Source organism: Amblyomma americanum, chromosome 7 (assembly GCF_052857255.1).
Source record: "Amblyomma americanum isolate KBUSLIRL-KWMA chromosome 7, ASM5285725v1, whole genome shotgun sequence".
Classification (NCBI taxonomy): Eukaryota; Metazoa; Arthropoda; class Arachnida; order Ixodida; family Ixodidae; genus Amblyomma; species Amblyomma americanum.
In genome coordinates, this window is record NC_135503.1 from 119,954,662 (window position 1) to 119,973,496 (window position 18,835).

The window sequence follows — 18,835 nt, forward strand, 5'->3', positions numbered from 1 at the left end:
GTAGGTAGGCAAGTCTATCCTAACACGCGGTGACTGGGCCGGGGCTTGCAAATTGTTTTGCAAAATACCCGCTAGACTCTGCATAACTAGCATTGCGTTCTGCAAGAGCACCTCGGATGATTGCGGACTAACGTTCCGGAGTTGGGTGCAGCCGCTGATTGCGTCGAATGATGGGGCCTAGGTGCCTCATTGTTCTCGCCGCGGTGCGGCGAGGCGCCCGATGTGGAGCCCCCCATGCCAGGCCTAAGTCCTACCAACGCGTCAGGGGATGTTCCTCGGCTATTCCGCGTGGAACGCCCAAGATTCACAAATTCAAACCCTTCCAACGGCGCGTCAAGTAGGGAGCCCTGGTTATGTGCCGCTGGCTCTGACAGCATAAACAAAGACTGCAAGTCGCTCCTGTCGGCTGCCATCCTTTGTTAGGGCGACGGTAGTTGTTCGCTCCAACAAAGGTCACTGCTCAATTGCCTAGTTCGCCCCACGTTCGGGCGACAGGATATGGGGTCACTCTGCGTCCAGCCGGCCGGGAAGGCGAGCTTCCGTGCAAGCTACACGCAGGCGTTATACGAGTACGCAACACGTTTCCCCAGCCCTTGGCGCAGAGTCGCAGCCACGGCAGGTTCGGACGAAATAGGCAACGGCAGGACACGCTAGGAAATAGTTTATTATCCTAACGCGAGGTAAAGCACACTGCGGAAGAATGTTCTATCCGTAAAATAGATGTTCAGCAGCTCACCAGGTCGTTGACGTCGTCTGGCGTTGGTGTTCGGGGGCCGGCGGGCAGCGGAAGGGGTCCGTGGGGCACTTATGTAAGGTCCGGCGGCGAGAGTTCCTTCCCGCCGCGCGTTCCCCCCTTTTATCCCTTCGGACATTGCCTCCCTGGCAGCAAATCGTTACCGTCAAACTTAGGCGTGCTACCCTCTCCACAGATGGCAGCGCGCTGCCGTGACGTCACGTCAGTGCTGGGGTGGAAATGAGCAGAGTCGCGGGGGTGCCTTCTCTCCACATTCCTGGTGGCCAGCGCGCCCGTGTAAGTCACGGTCGCCGCTGGCGCGGGGGACGAGGAGGGGATACCAGTGTATCCCACAAAGTCTTATCTGACGGTAAACATGGGGTGATTCAGCGATTTATACGCTGTACCCACATATGGTAAAGGGCGCCTACGTATTATGCTGTCATGGTTTGCAGGAACGGCGACAAACTAAGCGTAGGAGTTTCTATCTGTAAAGGGATAGCCGGTAACACTGACGGTTCTGTCTGCAGTAACTAAAGTGTGGGAGTTGTCAAATGCGGAAAAATGAAGGGTACCCTGCCTTTACATCACTGATATTCAGTAATGATTGCGAAAATGGTCAATTGGAGGCGTCTAATCTGCAATTAACCAGTAAAATGCAGTTAACTACAGTGACGATTCTCTTCAATGCAAAGGCCTAAACCTAACTTATAGGCGACAAGGCAGTTGGAAACTATAGACTGGGCTTTATAAATCGCATGAAGCTGAGCTATGAGAACTCACAATAAACGTCGGCGAATCGCGAATACCGTGATCCACAAACGCCGCAAGAGGAAATCCATATAGAAAGTCTGAACGGGGACACTTAATTCATAATATACTTCATATAGTCTTCAATTTATTGCAAATATACTGTGAGAAGGCATCCCGGCGTCCTAGAATAATGCAGCGAATCTTCGTGCTATTCGATCATACTTCAAAGCTTCCGGCACGCCGCTTTATCGCTTTGTGATGCAAGACGTACACGACATTTATCTCGATTGATCGCGTCAAGGTGTACCCACTTCTACGGTGTTCCAGAATGTTGTGGTAACTTTGCACTCGTATTTAGTAAGCTCGCTGTCCCCTTTAACTTGAGCACGGCCGAGAGCATTCTGTTCGATGACTGCCGAGCACGCTTGTTGCTGCGCTGCCGCCGAGTCATCGAGCTCTTTACGAGCGGGATTCAGCGCAAATAAAGAGATTCGTTTGACATCCATATTCGATTCCTTCCTGCTACAGCTAGACTGCCGTTGCCAATACGTGACACCTGGTGGGAGTAGTGGGAACCGTCCATGTACCGGACACACCCTGCAAGCCGCGATGCCAGCAATCTGCGCTTCACCCTGGAGGGCGTGTCACCAGTTCACCGTGCCAGCCGACGTCTTCAGGCGGCGCAACCTGACTTCAGGACCCGGCCGGAGCGCACCTGGCAACTAAAAGAAGCCATAAGGTCAACCATGCCCTCTTCACAGACGTCGACCCCGATCGTCCTGCAGAAGCCGCGGAAGCCGCCAACACTCAATGGCTCCCCACGCGCGGACCCTGAAGAATGAGTGGACCGATTTGAGTGCGTCGCATCGTTCAGCAGTTAGGATGATGCGACTAAAATAGGACAAGGCTTTTTTCACTGGTGGGCTCAGCTCGCACGTGGATTGAAAACCAAGAGTCTTTAACTACATGGCGTCTATTGAAGAGAGAACGTTTGAGGGCACTCACCAGTGTCGTGAGAAAAGAAAGAGTCGGACGTCTCCTCGAGTTCAAGATCCAGCTTCTTAACGAGCCCGCACGCGCTTACGTCGAAGAAAACAAGTGCTTCTTTCGTCACGCCGACCCCCATATGACCTACGAAAAGAAACTCCAGTTTTTAATGCGCGGTGCCACAGAGCAAAATTTTGCCAGCCTCGTCCCCCGCCACCAGAAACCGTCGAGAAATTAATGAAGAAGCCTGCACAATCGAGAAGACCCTCGACGTGCGGACTCGGCAGTACAACCACCCTGCTTCTGTCTGTGGAATTCGTCCTGACACGATGACCGCCACCAACGACAACTTGCAGGAAATTATCCGTAAAATTGTCGCGAAGAGCTACGACGGCTCCTGTTATCTTCCCCACAGTCGCAAACAGTTACTCTCGAGGATGTGGTTCGGGAAGAAGTGCAACAGGCACTTAGCACCCCAACTCCGACGGTAGTAGAAGCCCAGGCCATGGCCTACGCAGTTTGTAAAACGCACTCCTCAGACCCAATGACACCCAAACCATCCTATTCAACAGCAGCCACTCGTTCCAGAACGCCGCCTTCCTGCCCCCGCCCGCCCAGACTATACGAGCATCGCTCAAGCCCCGTTAAATGCGGCGCCTGGAGGACTTCCGACAACCGGCCACTGTGAATGCAGTGCGGTGAGGCCGTCCATATTCTTCAGCGCTACCCTTACAGATGAATGGGGCTGGGTGGCTACTTAAATGATCGCCTCCAAATCCACCCTGGCTAACGACCCAGGGATATAGACAAGTACATGCTCTGAGACGATTAAGTGTCATCGATCCGTCTCTCCCGCTCAAAATCACCGTCTAGACCATGTTTTGCATCGCTAGGCCGCAGCTACGGAGCTGGCGTTCGCGGAAGGTCCCGTATCCCCGCAAGGGAAGGTAAAGAAAGCAAACTTTGGAGATGGGTTACTCACCAGCTTCGGGCTTCAGAATGAATACACCAACCAGAAAAGTCTCCACTGCACGAACTAGCCACGATACAAATACCGACGAAACCGTGATCCAACGCCGCAAGGACGACGTGCTACGCAGGCTATCGACGGCCGGAAAGTAAATGCTCTAGTCGACACGGGCGCCGATTAATCTGTGATGAATGGAACATTCGCCGCCTAATTGAGGAACGTCACGACCGCTCGGGACGGCCCACAAATTCACGCCACAGGCGGCGACATCGTTGCGTCATTTTGGCGATGCAAAGCGCGAGTGGCCCTCAAAGGACATACCCTCTCCTGCGACCTTCGTAGTAATGCAGCAATTTTCCTCCGGCATGACACTGGGCATAGATTCCCTCCTGCAATAATTTCCGTTTCTGGGCGCTGTAGATATATGAATAAAATAAATAAATAAAACTAAGCATCAGGCGATCATCGCCCTAAATTCCAAGCTCATCACGCTTTCTATGGACGAGGCCGTCCCTTCGACGACAAGCATAGAGCAGCACGTTGTCCTGTGTGTCGTGGATGAGCTAGTGAGCGTGCCACCCCGATCAAGCGTCATGGTCACCGTAGGTGCCACGGATTCCAAGAACATCGAAGCTCTCATAAAGATGAACACGGAGTTGCTTCTAGAGCGCGGAATCGGCATCGCAAGATGCATTGCACAATTATGCAATGGCCAAGCTGGAGTGCTGCTGAAAAACTTCAGCGACGAATACGGGCACACTAAAAAAGGAACTACGCTTGCATTCTTCGACGATCTATTCAATGTTCGCGACGCCTTCGCAATCTCTGCACCAGCCCAAGAAGATTCACCTACGGATGATCACAAGCAATTCTTCGACATAAACCCAGGCCTGCTTCGCAACAATCAAGACCAGATCAGCAATCTGCTTCGAAGTTACAGCGAGCGCTGCTCATCATTGCCGAAGACTCTAGAAACGCCGATTGCCAAGCATCGCTTTATAACTGGCCAGCACGCCCGACCTCTCCGCCAAAGCCCCAACCATGTGTCGCCACGAAAACGACGAACCATCCGAGACCAAGTGGAAGAAATGCTTCTGGACAACGTCATCCAGCCTTCAAAGAGCCCTCAGTCGCACCGATTGTTCTAGTAAGAAAGACGGCGCACTTCAATGCTGCATTGATTAACGGCGCTTGAACAACGTAACAAAGAAGGATGTCTACCCTCTCTCCCGCATGGACGACCCACTGGACCGGCTCTGCAATGCCAAGTATTTTTCAACGATGGACCTCAAGAGCGCCTACTGGCTAATTGAGATCGAAGAGATCACGAGCAGACCGCATTCATCACTCCGGATGGCCTCTTCGAGTTCATGGTGATGCCATTAGGTCTCTGTTCCGCAACAGTGACATTTCAGCTTGCAATGGATACAGTACTGGCAGGCCTGAAGTGCCCAATTTGTCTGGTAGATTTCGATGACGTCGTTTTCTGCGCCTCGAACTGTGAAGAACCCCCTCAACACGCTTCGAACAGTACTAGATACGATCAAGTCGCCTGGCCTAAATTCGAAAGCAGAAAAGTGCCATTTTACCTACGAAGAGCTGCTGTTTCCAGGCCACGTCGTTAGCAAGAAGGGAGTAGCCGAGACCCGAAGAAAACAGCTGCTATCGCACTGTTCCCTCCGCCAGCCGATAAGAAAGCCGTGTGCAGATTCCTCGGGTTGTGCGCGCGTTACCGACGATTTGTCCAAAACCTCTGACCCAAATGCCAAATGCAGACTTGCCATTTCAGTGGGAAGCGCCGCAAGCAGAAGCCTTCAAGGAGCTTCCGTGCCGTTTACAGTCCCCAGCGATCCTCGCGCACTTTTGTGAAAACGCCGAGACTTAGCTTAATACTAACGCAAGCAGCATGGGCTCAGGAGCCATTCTCATTCACAAAACCGACGGACTAAAGAAATTATTCGTGTACGCTACCCGTTCCCTGTCCAAGGCCCAGACTAACTATTCGACAACTGAGAAGGAGTGAGTGTCTTGCCGTCAATTCCACCCCTACCTGTATGGACGACAGTTGAAGGTGGTCAGCGATCACCACGCACTATGTTGGCTTGCCAGCTTCAAGGACGCCTCCGGCCTCCTCTTTCCACGGAGCCTGCTTTTCCAGCAGTTGTACGTCGGTGTTATGTACAAGTTCGGCCGCAAGCACTCTGACGCCGACTGCTTTCACGAACCCCTGTACATGCACTGTCGGCGGAACACGATGCGGACGCCTTCCAGGGGCCCAATAGCTCCAGCTGTTTTGCACAGCAGCAACGCTCGGACCCCGACATAAACGCCTCATCGAGTACTTGAACGGTAAGGTTTGTTCACCCTCCGCCTCGTTCAAGGTAAAAATGGCTACAAGCGCCCCCGGCTCGGCGGCCTGCTTCCTCAGGGGTGTGCACTTGGAAGAGGCTCCGCAAAAGACGCTGCACCCTAGGGGGTAGGGGTGGGGGTGGGGGCTAAGCCAGCTTAGAACACTTAGCCTGCAAAGGTGGTTCATGATTGAGTTGAGAAATTAAGTTGATTTTCATGTTTCGCCAGTTCGGTGAAGTTTCAATGAGTTCGCTCTACGTGAGTTCAGCAGATGAGAGTCTCAGTCTTCGAAGGGAGTTCGGCATGCTCCGCCTTCATAAAAAAAGGGGCCACAAATGGGGTTCTATCGCACGAGGCGGATTTAGTGTTGCTTGACGGCGGAACTTATCTCTGATCCGTCAAGGCAACTGTGGTCAAGACCCTTTTCCCAAGCATCTCACCCCAGAAGAGCCGAGCATCAGGCCTGGGGAAATCTTGTGCCCATAAAAATCCGGTGGGGACTCGGCGGCACTGGGGATCGAACCCAGCACCTCCCTTGCGCTCATGCTGTGTGTTCTGTCTTCGTCCATCGTCTTGTTTTCGCGCTCCTTTTCTCGTAGATCGATACCGACTCGCCCAACTTTCCACCCTTGTTCAAGCGAGCATTGTCTTGGCTGTGCGTACAGAATGATTTCCTCGTAAAGCAGAACAAAGCAGCCTACCTCTTTCTTTTACCTGGCAGTCTTCGCGATTAATTCTGCAGGATTCATACGACAAGCCGACAGCTGGACATCTAGGATTCTCTTGCAGGCTCCGCCGCATTCAAGACAAATATTAACGGACTAGACTGTCCGCCGATGCCGCACATTATGTGAAAACCTGAAGAGATTGTCAGCGACAAAAGACCGCTCCCACCCGACGAGAGGATACCTGAGCCCTATTGAACCCCCTTCAACGTCCTCTAAGCAGATCGGTATGGGCCTGTTTGGCCCATTCCCAAAGCAACGTCTATAAATAACTGGATCATCATAGCGCCGACTACGTGACGGGTCGCCAAATTGTGGTGTGCATTCTTCTGTGACACGGCGCCCCCGAATGTGCTCATCACGGACAGAGGAATAGCGTTCATGGCGGACCTGACGCAAGCCATCCTGCTTTACTGCCAAAGAAGCCACCGGAGGAGAACGCATACCATCTGAAGACCAGCGGTCTCACGGAGTGCCTGAACAAAACCATCGCTTACATGTTTTTTTTTTATTCGAGAAGTGTGCCATGAGGCATAAGTTGAAAAAGAAAATGGGGGAAGGAATGCACGGGATTGAAAGTTAAAAGAAGGAGTGAAGAACCGTTGCGCTGAGGTAGTCGCAGAGGTTGTTAATGAAACGGTTGTCCATTGTCCACTTCACGAAGTCACTTTCGCGGTTCCACCGCAGGCCAACCTCCCTGAGGAGCCGTTTTCTGATAGCAGCCGTCGCTGGGCACGTCCACAACAAGTGCCGCACATCACATATGTCCGGTGCAGCGCCACAGTGAGGGCACCTGTCAGGTAGTGGCAGATCTTTGGCTCGCCACCGATGACGGACAGATGGTGTCAGAGCCGCCCCTGCCCGAATCCGGCGCACGGATACCTCCTCCTGCCGAGTAAGACTACGGGGGAGAGGGTGCGAACACGGAGTAATTAGAGCGCGTGTTCGCTGGCGCAGAACTTCGGAATCGGAAACGTGGGACAGGAACGGATCTGGGGGAAGAGGGGAAGGTGGCGGATCGTCTAATGTATGAAGATGAGTCATAGCATCCGCTTGAATGTTATGTGGATCCTGGGCATGGCCGCGAATCCAGTGTATGCGCACAGGACATGGATACTTTGCGCAGAGCACATGAATAGATTGTGAAATCTGGAACGTTCGTCGAACAGCCTTCAGCTGTTTAAGGGCGGCGCGGGAGTCGGTGTAAATGTGAACTGTATTGAATGTTGGAACGATCGGAAGGGAAGCAATGGCATTGTAAATGGCTTGAAGTTCCAATGCCAGGGGAGTGCACGTATCCGCAGTATACGTCGCGCGAGAGTTGAGATGCGGATGAGATGGACTATACACAGCAGTAACTCCCCTCTCTGCAGAATGAGATGCATCCGTGTATGATATGCACCCTTCAGGCAGATACGCTGCTGATACCGACGGGGAAACAGTGGGGCGATTGTCAGTGAGCTGGCAATAGGACCACGGTGGAAGTGTCTTTAAACGATGAAGTTTGAGAGACTGTTTTCGAGCTCTATTTGCCACCCGTTGGTCGATGATCTCACTGAGTGTATTAAGTTGGGCGAACTCCTGTAGCACAGGTATGGGTGTTAAACGAGGCAGATATGTTATGACGCGCATAGCCTCACGATTGATAGCTTCAAGGGAGTCCCACTGTCTGCGGGTGAGACGTTGAAATTGAGCCTGATATACTATCCGTGGCTGAAGGATAGAGCGCACAAGCTGGCGGGCCGTATGAGCACGTGCGCCACCAGAGCGCATAGCTATGCGACGAATCAGACCTAGAGTAGCGTGAGCCGATTTACGGGTGGCTGTCAGCCACGGGGTGCCAGTCCCAGATGTATGGAGGAGAAGACCAAGAATACGAACAGTTTCTACCTGAGGAATCAGAGAATTATGTACCGTAAAATTTAAAGGGGGAGCTTTCCGTAAGGCGGCTTTATTTCCAATTCGAATGAAACATGATTTAGTAGGAGAGAGTGTTAGACCCAAAGGTGGGAGGCGAGATGTCATTACATCCAGCGCGTGTTGAAGGACCGACTGATGAATAGACGCATCTGGATGACAGCACCACAAGGTGATATCATCGGCATATGCAAGCACGCGGATAGAAGGGATGGTCTCTAGGGCTCGAACCAGAGGAATTAAAGCCACATTAAATAATGTGGGGGCGAGAACGGAGCCCTGCGGCACTCCTCTATTGGAAGTGAAATTACCAAAGGGCTTTCCGTGGACACGCACGCTGAAGGTTCGATTTGCTAAAAAGACGTGAATGGAGAGTAGGAACCGGTGAGGGAGACCAAGAGTTTGAAGGGAGGCAAGAATGGCAGAGTGAAGGATGTTATCATATGCCTTTGTTATGTCTGTAGCGATTACGGTTCGTACAAGGTGACTCTGTGGAGAGTGGTCAAGCACGTCAGCAGCCAAAGTAGCAAGGCCGTCCTCCGTTCCAATATGTGGGCGGAAACCAATTTGGGAATCTGGGTAACAATCATGGGATTCCAGCCACCATGATAAGCGTGCGGCTAGAATGTTTTCATAAAGCTTGCAGATGGTAGGGGTAAGGGAAATTGGACGAAGGGCCGAGAGAGATACTGGAGGCTGACCTGACTTGGGGATTGGAACCACAATAGAATGCTTCCAGTCTCCCGGCATGATGCCAGAAAGCCACACTTCGTTAAAAGTATCAAGTAGGGTTTCCAAAGCCCTCCCTTCCAAGTTACGGAATAAGGAGTTAGGTATGCCGTCGTGCCCGGGAGTAGTAGTAGTTTTTAAACGGTCAATGGAGGCCAGCAGCTCTGCCATGGTGAGGTCAGAAGTAATCCCATCGGGGGGCTCTGTTACCGATAAGTCAGGTGGAGACGTAGCGGTGCAGTCATGGTTTGGAAAAAATTGACGGGCCGCTTGTTGTGCAAATGTGTCCTCATCCACATTTAGCGCGAGGCGAATGCTCTCTGTGTAATCTGCAACCTGAGAAGGGCGCTCCATGGCGTGAAACACTCTCCAAAGATGTCGATTGCCCTGCGTAGAGGACAGGCGGGCACACCATGCAGCCCAGCGTTGCCTGCCTAGCCGCTTTGCATAGCGCCGCGCCCGTGCGGTAGCGCGGTGAAGAGTAGGAAGAGCCGAAGGGTCATCGGGGTGACGAGTAGCGTAAAGATCCGCCTGGCGACGAAGAGCCCACAGATTCAAGAGATGTATGTCCGGGTTTGGGTCATCTTTATTTACAGTAGTGGTAATAGTGTGAGTAGCGAGAACATCAGATAGAGTAGACAATGCTGAAGAGGGGTTGAATGTAGATAAATGATTGTCTTCGCGTACAGAATCCCATGATGTTATTCGTACAGTGCGGCGTATTTTCCGTAGACGCGTAGGCGTGAGGGAGATAAAAATAGGGCTGTGATCGCTACCCCAAGTATCAGAATCAACAGCCCAACGAGGGTTACCGGGGCCTAACCACCAAGTCAAATCATGTGAATACGGGCCACCTCGTGGGCGGGTAGAAGTATTCGGGTGGTTTAAAAGTTGAAAGGAATGATCTGAAAAGCTCCCTTGGATGTGTGAACCCCTTGAGGAATCCGATGGGTAACCCCACGCAGTGTGTGCGCCGTTGAAGTCACCGCCAACTAGAATAGGGATACCCGAGTTGGTAGAACGTAGAAAACGAACCCATCCCAGATTGGGAGATGCGGAGCCAGGACGACTATAAAAAGAAACTAGAATAAGGGGTGTGCGTGCAGGTTTTACTAGAAGGGCGACAACCTCTTGACGTGTGTTGCACCACCGTGAAAGGTCGAGCGGTGTGTGCGGAACTGAACTGTGAATATAAATTGCAGATTTACCTGGGCTGAGGGAGGAGGTGGTGCAACGGCGATCAGGGATAGATGGTGAATGGTATGCGCAGAAACCTGAAAGGCGTGGGAGTGCATTATGCTCTTGCAGTAGGAACGCCCATGCCCTCAGCTTTCCGTCGCGAAGGCGGATGTTCACTTCAGAGGCCTTATTAGCGAAACCTCGACAGTTCCACTGCACCACCACCGATGATGATGCGCTATCCATGACGAGGCCGAAGAGCTTCCACGATGAGGGATGTCACCTGCTTCATCAGCGCTAATATCTTGTCCACTGTCGGGGTAGTCACGGCTAACAGGTGGTCGGCACCTGATTGTGGGCCAGTGCTTACCCTAGGTGATTCCTCTGATGATTGCTCCCGAGTTATGAGAATTCTTCGAGAGGATTGAGAACGACGCTGTTCCCGGCGCTGGGTGAGTTCGTCTAGTCGGCGGCGAGCCTCCGCGATTGCATTGTCTAAAGCTGTGTCTTCATCTGTAGTATCCACATGTGATGGATGCACTGGACGTTTGGGCGTACCATTTGATCCGGGAAGGTGAGCCGCTTGTGCATATGTACGCTGGCGAGGAGACGTATGGTGAGCAGCAGGCTCAGATAAAGGAAGTTCAGGGAAGTCGTTGTCGCCACATGCGAGAGCTGCAAAGCGATTACTTGTAGGGACATCCATTTTTGCAGGCGACTTGTGAAACTTCTTCGCTTGCTTCTTCTTTGGACAAGTGGGGGAGCGAATGTCATGGTCCGGCGATTTGCACAGGGCACAATGAGCTGTTGGGTCATTCATGTCGGCCACAGCTGCTGGATTAGGGCAGGTATTTTGCATATGTCCTTCTTTGTGGCAGTGATAGCAAAAAATACGACGAGGTCGGAAGGGCTGTGGTTTGACGATCGCACCGTAGTAGGTAAGGTACTTCGGGAGAGTCAACGGGCCTTGCAGGATGAGCAGGTATGAGCCCCGGCGACCCATAGGCCGTGCTTGCAGTACAACATGAGTTGAGCAGCGAATATTTGCGCGCACCTCCTCGGGAGGGCTCGTGCTGTCGACATGATAAACCATGCAGCGGAGTGTGTCAGGACCAGATGCAAAATATATTTGCACCGGGACATGCTTGCTGTCATCCAGGGGGATCCGCGTAACTGCGCAAAGTTTCTGGGCGTCCATCAAGGATGACAAGTTTACCGTGATGGTGTTCGATGGGCGATGGACGACAAACCCGCAGTAGTTCGAAGAGCCAAGAGCATGGTCAATTGTGGCTTGAACATTCCGGGCAGGGATGGCAGTCATATCAAAGCGCAATGTAGGCTTGATGGTAACGCGGAACGAGTTCGCAGCAGGCGAAAGAGAGCCTTGACTCACGGGAGGCATCTGTGGAGGAGGCTCAGACGCTGGTGACGGCCCTTGGTGGGAATACTGAACTGGCGCGACGGGCACAGTTTCTTGAGGGAGTGCCACGGGCACGGAGGCGGTAGAGCAGTCCATGTCACAGGCCAAAGTCGTAGCATCGGAAGCTGGAGGCCTAGAGGCGCTGACGATTGCGTGGACGTGGAGGCTGCGTCAGGTGGCAACACAGCGGGCATCCGCGTAGCCGTCGTCGACAACGCAGAATCCATGCAGACGCGTAGCGCGGCCTCGCTCGGCAGCGCCGAGCTAAGCCTAGCTTGCCCCTGAGGCTTCCGGTTGGGTTTTCTCACTTGAGAATGCGCCCGCCGTGCCGGGAATTTCTCCGTAGGGGCGTCGTCAGCATTCGGTCGCACGGAGGGCACTGTCCGACCCACGCCACACACGAGAAGACAGCGAAAAGCGAAAACACAGACCTAGAAGCAGACACGTATCCACCCACTAGGTCTTCGTCTTCTTCTTCCACGACCTTCTTCTTCTTCTTACATGTTCGTCATGTATGTCGATGCCGAACACAAGACCTGGGATGTCCCCCTGCTTTACATCGTCTTCGCTTGAAACACCGCAGTGCAGGAGACCACTCAGATGACGCCACGTAGGCTCGTCCGTGGCAGGGAGGCCAGGACCACGCAGACGCCATGATGCCCTACGTTACTGAAGAAGATAACGTCGACTTCGCCGCCTACCTTCTACCTTCAATGCGTAGAAGCCCAAAAGTATTGTCCGATTACGGATTAGAGACCAACAGCGGACTAACGCCCGAAGCTACAACCTACGAAGATGCAACGCGGAATGCAAGCCAGGAGACCGAGTATGGGTTTGGATGACCATTCGCCGCAGCGGAGTGAGTGAAATCCTTTTGCGCCGCAATTCCGACGACGTGAACCGGATCATGAAGTAATCTCTGAGGAAACGTGTGCATCGCAGCGAAGCCGAAAACGACCAGAAGTTGTCCATGTCATACATCTAAAGCATGATTAGGCACGCTTAAGTAGGCTGTGTTTCCACTTTCGGAGTTAATAGTGCACAGTCCGTTTTATTTGTTCGTAGTCACCTTATTTGTTTTAAACCACCCTCTCGATGCTTCTTTGAAAGGTGATTAATACGGCGAATCTTTGAACTGTTTTTTAATTTTTCAAGCTACCGGCACGCCGCTTTACCGCTTTTTTTGTTATTTAAGATGCGACCAGATTTATCTCGATTCATCGCATCAAGGCAGAAAGGCGGAGCGGATTCTACGTTGTTCCGGAATGTTGTGGTAACTTTGCAGGCGTATATCGAAGTTCACTATCAGCTTTAAACTGAGTACGGCCGAGAGCGGCGGGTGGGCATTCTGTTCGACTGCCGCCGATCACGCTTGTTGTTACGCTGTTGCCTAATTATTCAGTCCATTGTAGGCGCAAGTAAGCCCAATAAGGAGTTTTGTTTAAACACCATTTTCGCTGCCTTCCTGCTGGCTAGGCTACCGTCACTACTACGTGACAATATGTACAAGTGCAACGGTATAAACGCGCGAGTTCGATATTCATTTTCTGAGGCAATAGTGGCGAACATGCGTACGAAAAAATAAACCCAAAAATAGTACGAGCGCTAGGCAAGGCGGTGCGTGCCAAAGGTAAAATGTTTACGTTTGATATAATTGGGTTAGATTGGAAAAGGTAACAGAGGGAGAAAACTAGCAAGAATAAAGAAGGACGAATGAGATCCCGCTCTCCAGAAAGAAAATTGCGCTTCAACCGTGCATCAGCGTAAATGCAAACATCGTCATTTTTCCTGACGTCTTATTAGTTGTTTACGAATCCATCTGACAAAATTACGGAGAACTTAGTAGACGTGGGAGGTGGTGTGTTTAGCGACGACACTACAAAGCTCTTCGAGGGCATGAATGACCTTATGAAACGCAAATATATGAATTCCTCGAAGCGCATAGGTACACAGCACTCGGAAAGGAGCCAGCAATAGTCATTAGGCGTAAGCTAGGAAATATAAGCGTAAGGCAAGCAGCCAGCTGCTCCTGTGGGCTCCTGTCTCTAAATGCGTACCATTTGGTATGCGGGAACCGGCGCCATACGACAATAGCACTGGTGTAATCAGCATAACCGCCACGAATGGGCGAAATAATTCTGGCTGCATTGCGTATGTCTCAAGCAAACGCTACCTGACAAGATAAGCGCCTGTTAGAAGACATGTCAATGTAATCTAAGTTCTGAAAAGTTGTCTAGAAATCAACAAGATAGCCTTTGACGTCAGCAATAGTGGTACGTATACAGATTTCCTTTAAATATCTTGATGACAAATGCCAGATATATATCCAAGAAATTTGGTCATATATTTTAACGTCGAATAAGTCACAGAATTCAAGAAATGGCAAGCGTAGCAGGGGAAGTCAGGAAATTAGGTGGGCGGATGAAATTAAGAAGTTTGCGGCGGTAAGTTGGCTGCAGCTGGAGCAGAACACGGTTAACTGGAGAGGTATGGGAGAGGCTGTTATCCTGCGGTGGCCGTAGATAAGCTGATAATGATGACGATGATACTGTAGTCAGACAAGTCACTCACCTGAGTCCACACTGTCTCTTCATCGTCCACCGCTTGCATGAGCGGCCCGCCGCTGTCACCTCGACAGGTATCCCCTAAGGAAAGCAAGGTTATGTACGGACAAGCTCAGGGACTGTGAAGTGAATTGCAGCCCAGAATAGATAAAGATGTTTTCAAATTTTTATTTATTTTTGGCTTGTTATATTTCAGATATCAGAAGGTAGAGAGGGAACACACGAGAAAGCAGGAAGAACAGGTTATTTTGGCTAGTCGGGAATCAATGGAAGAAGTACTTTTCCAGCAGATAGCCTGCCTTTTTTTGTAGTAAACCTGTACCTGTAAGATGCTCCTCGTAAGTATCCCAACGCAAATTATGCATAGTATAGAAACGATGAAAGGAAAGCAGTGCTAGTCTCAACTCAAGTGTGTTAGCCAATCAAGCGCTTCAAATTTGTGACGTCTTACGTGAAGTGACATCGTTAATCACGGTAGCGCGACGTGCATTGTTGGTCATTGTGGAGTTTCGCCGCTGAACAAAACGGCTTTCCATGTGATGCAATAGCAAGATAAAAGTAACAGTTCTATTAATAATATATTTATAATAATGATGTTTGTTTTGGTCATCGTTAAATAGATGGTTGTAAATAGCGCCGTAAAAACTCCCGCAGGTTACCAATGCACAAGGGACAAAATGAAATGTAGAGAATACCGTCAACTCCACCAAAATTCTAAAGCCTTAAGGGCTTACCGAGCCCCTAAATTTAATAATTTGTTTCTACGAAATGCAATGGGTGGCATTCAACGGGGGCGCTGGGCAGCTAGGAAGAGTTAAAAAACAGCATGTGCTAGTATAACATCAGTATTTGAGTGTGCAGCCATATCTCGGAAAAAAAACTTGCCGGGTTAGTGTGGTGAGCGCGTATAAAGCCAAATTGAAAGGAGTAACCATCCGCAACACAGTAAATACTATACGTGTTGGGGTATTAACTGGTTCTCCATGACAGTAATGAATTGGAAGGAACTCAGTGGCATAAGGCGCGCACCAAGGCACAGATAAGCTCATGATGTAGGTCTCACATGAAAGCTCTCACACACTGAAGGCCTGCGAAGCAAAACTAAAGGCGCAGCGGCCTTGAGCGCTTAATAGAAATGGCTGTGCTAAGTTGAGGGGAAAGAATTTCCCGCATTTTCTATTGAAAAGTGTTTTGGGAGCAGCCTTCATTCTTGGGGTTAAACACGTTTCAAAAATAAGCAAACGAATATTAACCTCAGTCTGTCCTGGCCGTATAATTCATGAAACGAGTCTTTAGATGCCGCCTGAAGCAACGTAACGCAACCAGGCAAAATGTTTGTTTATTAGAAATATTTCAGCTCTCAATAAATTTTTTGCGTTGCTTCAAAAGCAAAAACGCACCTTCCAGAGATTTGGAGCACATCATGTACCGCTCGTGGTACATGACTTGATTGTTTGAAGACTGGCCGTGGACCCAACATTCGGTTTTGGACCCGATTTCTGTAGTCAACTCATGAAGGTCTCTTGATGGTCTTGTCATCCACATGTCTCTGGGACCCCATCCAACGACGACCGCTCTCTCTCCTGGCTTATAGAAGGCTGAAGTAGCTCCTATGTTCCCTGCGCGTATTCCAGGATCAGATGATTCCCTATAATTCATGGCCGGATTTTGAAGAAATGGTGCCCATTAAAATCAAATAACGATGACGGCATCGGGGAAAAGACTGATGCTGGTGCGCAGCAAACCCATCAGTTTATTGGCGCAAATACGTTCCTTAAAAGAGATTGACTCGACATTTCCGATAGAAGTACGCGCGCTTGCCACTCGACGGGATCGGAATGGCCTTCACAGCCGCACTCAATTAAGTGATGGCTGAGAACAGTCAGTATAAAATTAGTGAATCACCGACAACCCACTGAAGCCTTGTTTACATGAGCCCGACGTTGCGGGTCGAGTAGGTTGGTTGGTTTATGGGGGTTTAACGTTCCAAAGCGACTCAGGCTATGAGAGACGCCGTAGTGAAGGGCTCCGGGAATTTCGACCACCTGGGGTTCTTTAACGTGCACTGACATCGCACAGTACACGGGCCTCAGGAATTTCGCCTCCATCGAAATTGGACCGCCGCGGCCGGGATCGAACCCGCGTCTTTCGGGCCAGGAGCCGAGCGCCATAACCAGTCAGCCACCGCGGCGGCCTGCGGGTCGAGTAGGGGCGGGTAGGGGCGCGCCAGATGTCGGGCTGACCAGCCTGACGCGACCGCGTTTATATGGACCCGTTTTCTGTCAGGCAGAGATCGCCGCTACCCCTAGCGTCGAGCAAAGCAAAACACGCGCGGATGCCAGGAGAGGGTAGGGACGCCCAGTTTTGCGCAGCACCGCCAGACCAGAGAGGATGCAGGAGAGGAGGCGATAAGCCGATACATGTTCCTTCCAACCGGGCCGGGCAGAGTCAATCCACCCCCTGCAGTCGGGCTGGCCCAGCTCAACTCGACGATCACTTAGCTCGACCTCCTAGCGTATCATGATCCCGACAACCGGTTTCTTGGCCGACAGCCGACTTAACCCGAATTTTCTGGGGCTCATGTAAGCCCCGAGTATGACATCGCACACATTGCCACTCTTGAGCGTTATGATTTGAAAACACGCTGCCCGTGTTTGCCGTAGCAAAAAAAAACTGATAAAGCCGCGTGCTGGAGGCGCAGAATAAAGCGCACGGGGTAGGAAGGATAACAAAGCTACGAAGTTTGTGTTTTACCAACGCAAGAAGGCACGGACGAATGAACATGTACAAAGACAAATGTTCCTTCGTCCGCGTCTTCTTGCGCTGGTAAAACACCTTGCAAAACCAAATAGCCCGTCAGTTGACGCTGTTAAAGCTACAAAGGCGGCTAGTTGGTTGTACACGTTTAATGTATCGGGCGCAGTCAACTCAGGCACTAAGACAAACAGAGGGACGAGACCGACAAGGTAACGCGCGCAAACTTGAGCTGTCTATTAAGGTTGGTTCAGACAAGCGGTCAGGATTGCGGAAAGTCCGGGCGCGTCAGCGTTGTCCGCGTGCCACGTGAAGTAAACGTTACAGCTCAGAGTGACCTTCAGCGGGCGGCGCGGTCTTTTCCGGGCCTGGACCGCAGACCCAGTGTAAAAGGCGAGCACCTTTTTCAGTCCGCGGGCTTGGCGGCGGACCTGGATTGTTTTTGCTTCTAGGTATGTCAAGGTTGGCTCGAGCGCTCGTCTGGCTATCTATACGGAATGAAGTCGACTCTGCTCGATGCTGGCGCCTTTCGTCTTGGCGCCCTTTTCGCCGTATTTGCAGGACTACTGCAACATTGTGTTCGCTCCTTTTACTGTTTTTTTCAGTGCGTTGTTCACTCCGTATTTGCTGCACTGCGTCGTTACTGTGTGTCTGAGCGCGTGCGCTTGCGTGACTGCCCGCTTTGCTTTGTTGTTTCTGCTAATATTAGTAATGTTGGAAAGAGGCCGCTCGGTGACGAAGCGACCACCGCGTTTTTAGTGCTCATTGAGAGCTGCCAACCAATATAGAATATTTCACACGCTTACTACCTCAACATGACGCTAAGGAATAAATTGTGGCAAAATGTCCCACGGAAATGGATTTGCGACATCCCGAATCTGCCCCATACACGTCCGGTACGTAATGTTTTTATTCTATTTTTACTGAAACTTTCTCGCAAAGTGGGCTCTTGAACTTGCGCTTGCGATGCATTTTGGTTTGTTACGATTCCCTACGCAGGATTCTTGAAGGCGCTGTGTGGAATTAAGCGCCAAACGTTTCCAAATGTACGTAAAAAATTGAGAGCGAGGAAGAGCGGCCGGTACACTGACGTAGTTTGCGCTGGCAAGTGGCGGTTGTGCTCGTGCTATTTTCAAACCATGATTTTGTCCAACATAACCTCTTCTTAGCCCCGAAGGCCTCCTCGTCGTCCTCAGACACTTCAGTGACCACAGCCTCGGCAGCGAGACGACGTTTTCGCTCGGCGTCCATGTTGAAGCTCTGGATACCAGAGTTTTCGGAGCCGCGCATGAACGCTGCTGCAGAGAGGACGCGCGGATTGTCCGCTCTATTCTTGTGAATGCTCGACGTCCGGACCGACTCGCAGGTGCTTGGTCACGTGTCTCGATAACCGCGCTTGTCCGCGATCCGGTCCGCTCGTCTGAACACACCTGGGGTAGGTATCCTTTCAACAGCGAAGCTGTTCTTGGTCGAGGCTTTCACCGCACAAGGCGCGGTAACGCGGGCACAGCGATGCGGTGAGGGCAAAGTTAGCGAGGGAGAGAGCAAGCGCCAAGCAGAGGTGCCGCTTTGTGGGGCGAGGGGGAGCAAGCGCCAGGCGCAGGTGGCCGCAGCCAAGACGTGTGTAAGCACGCACAAAGCGCAGGAAAGTGGAGAGGATGAGAGGTCGGCCAATTGGATAGCACGCGCCCAAAAGATGGTTCGGTGGAGCGCGTATATATAGAGTGCGCGTGCCGGTCGTTCCTGGAATGTTCG

The 18,835-nt window shown here is 51.4% G+C and overlaps 1 long non-coding RNA gene across 1 annotated transcript in view; it reads right to left on the bottom strand.

The window, feature by feature from the left end:
• The window catches only part of LOC144097425 (uncharacterized), a 34,796-nt gene extending 19,043 nt beyond the window's left edge, over positions 1-15,753 (bottom strand). Inside the window, exons 1-2 of the long non-coding RNA XR_013307015.1 lie at positions 15,727-15,753; positions 14,334-14,407 (exon numbers count right to left, since the gene is read on the bottom strand). This is a non-coding gene — a long non-coding RNA (uncharacterized LOC144097425). The remainder of the gene's footprint in view (positions 1-14,333; positions 14,408-15,726) is intronic.
• Between the last annotated feature and the right edge of the window lie 3,082 nt (positions 15,754-18,835).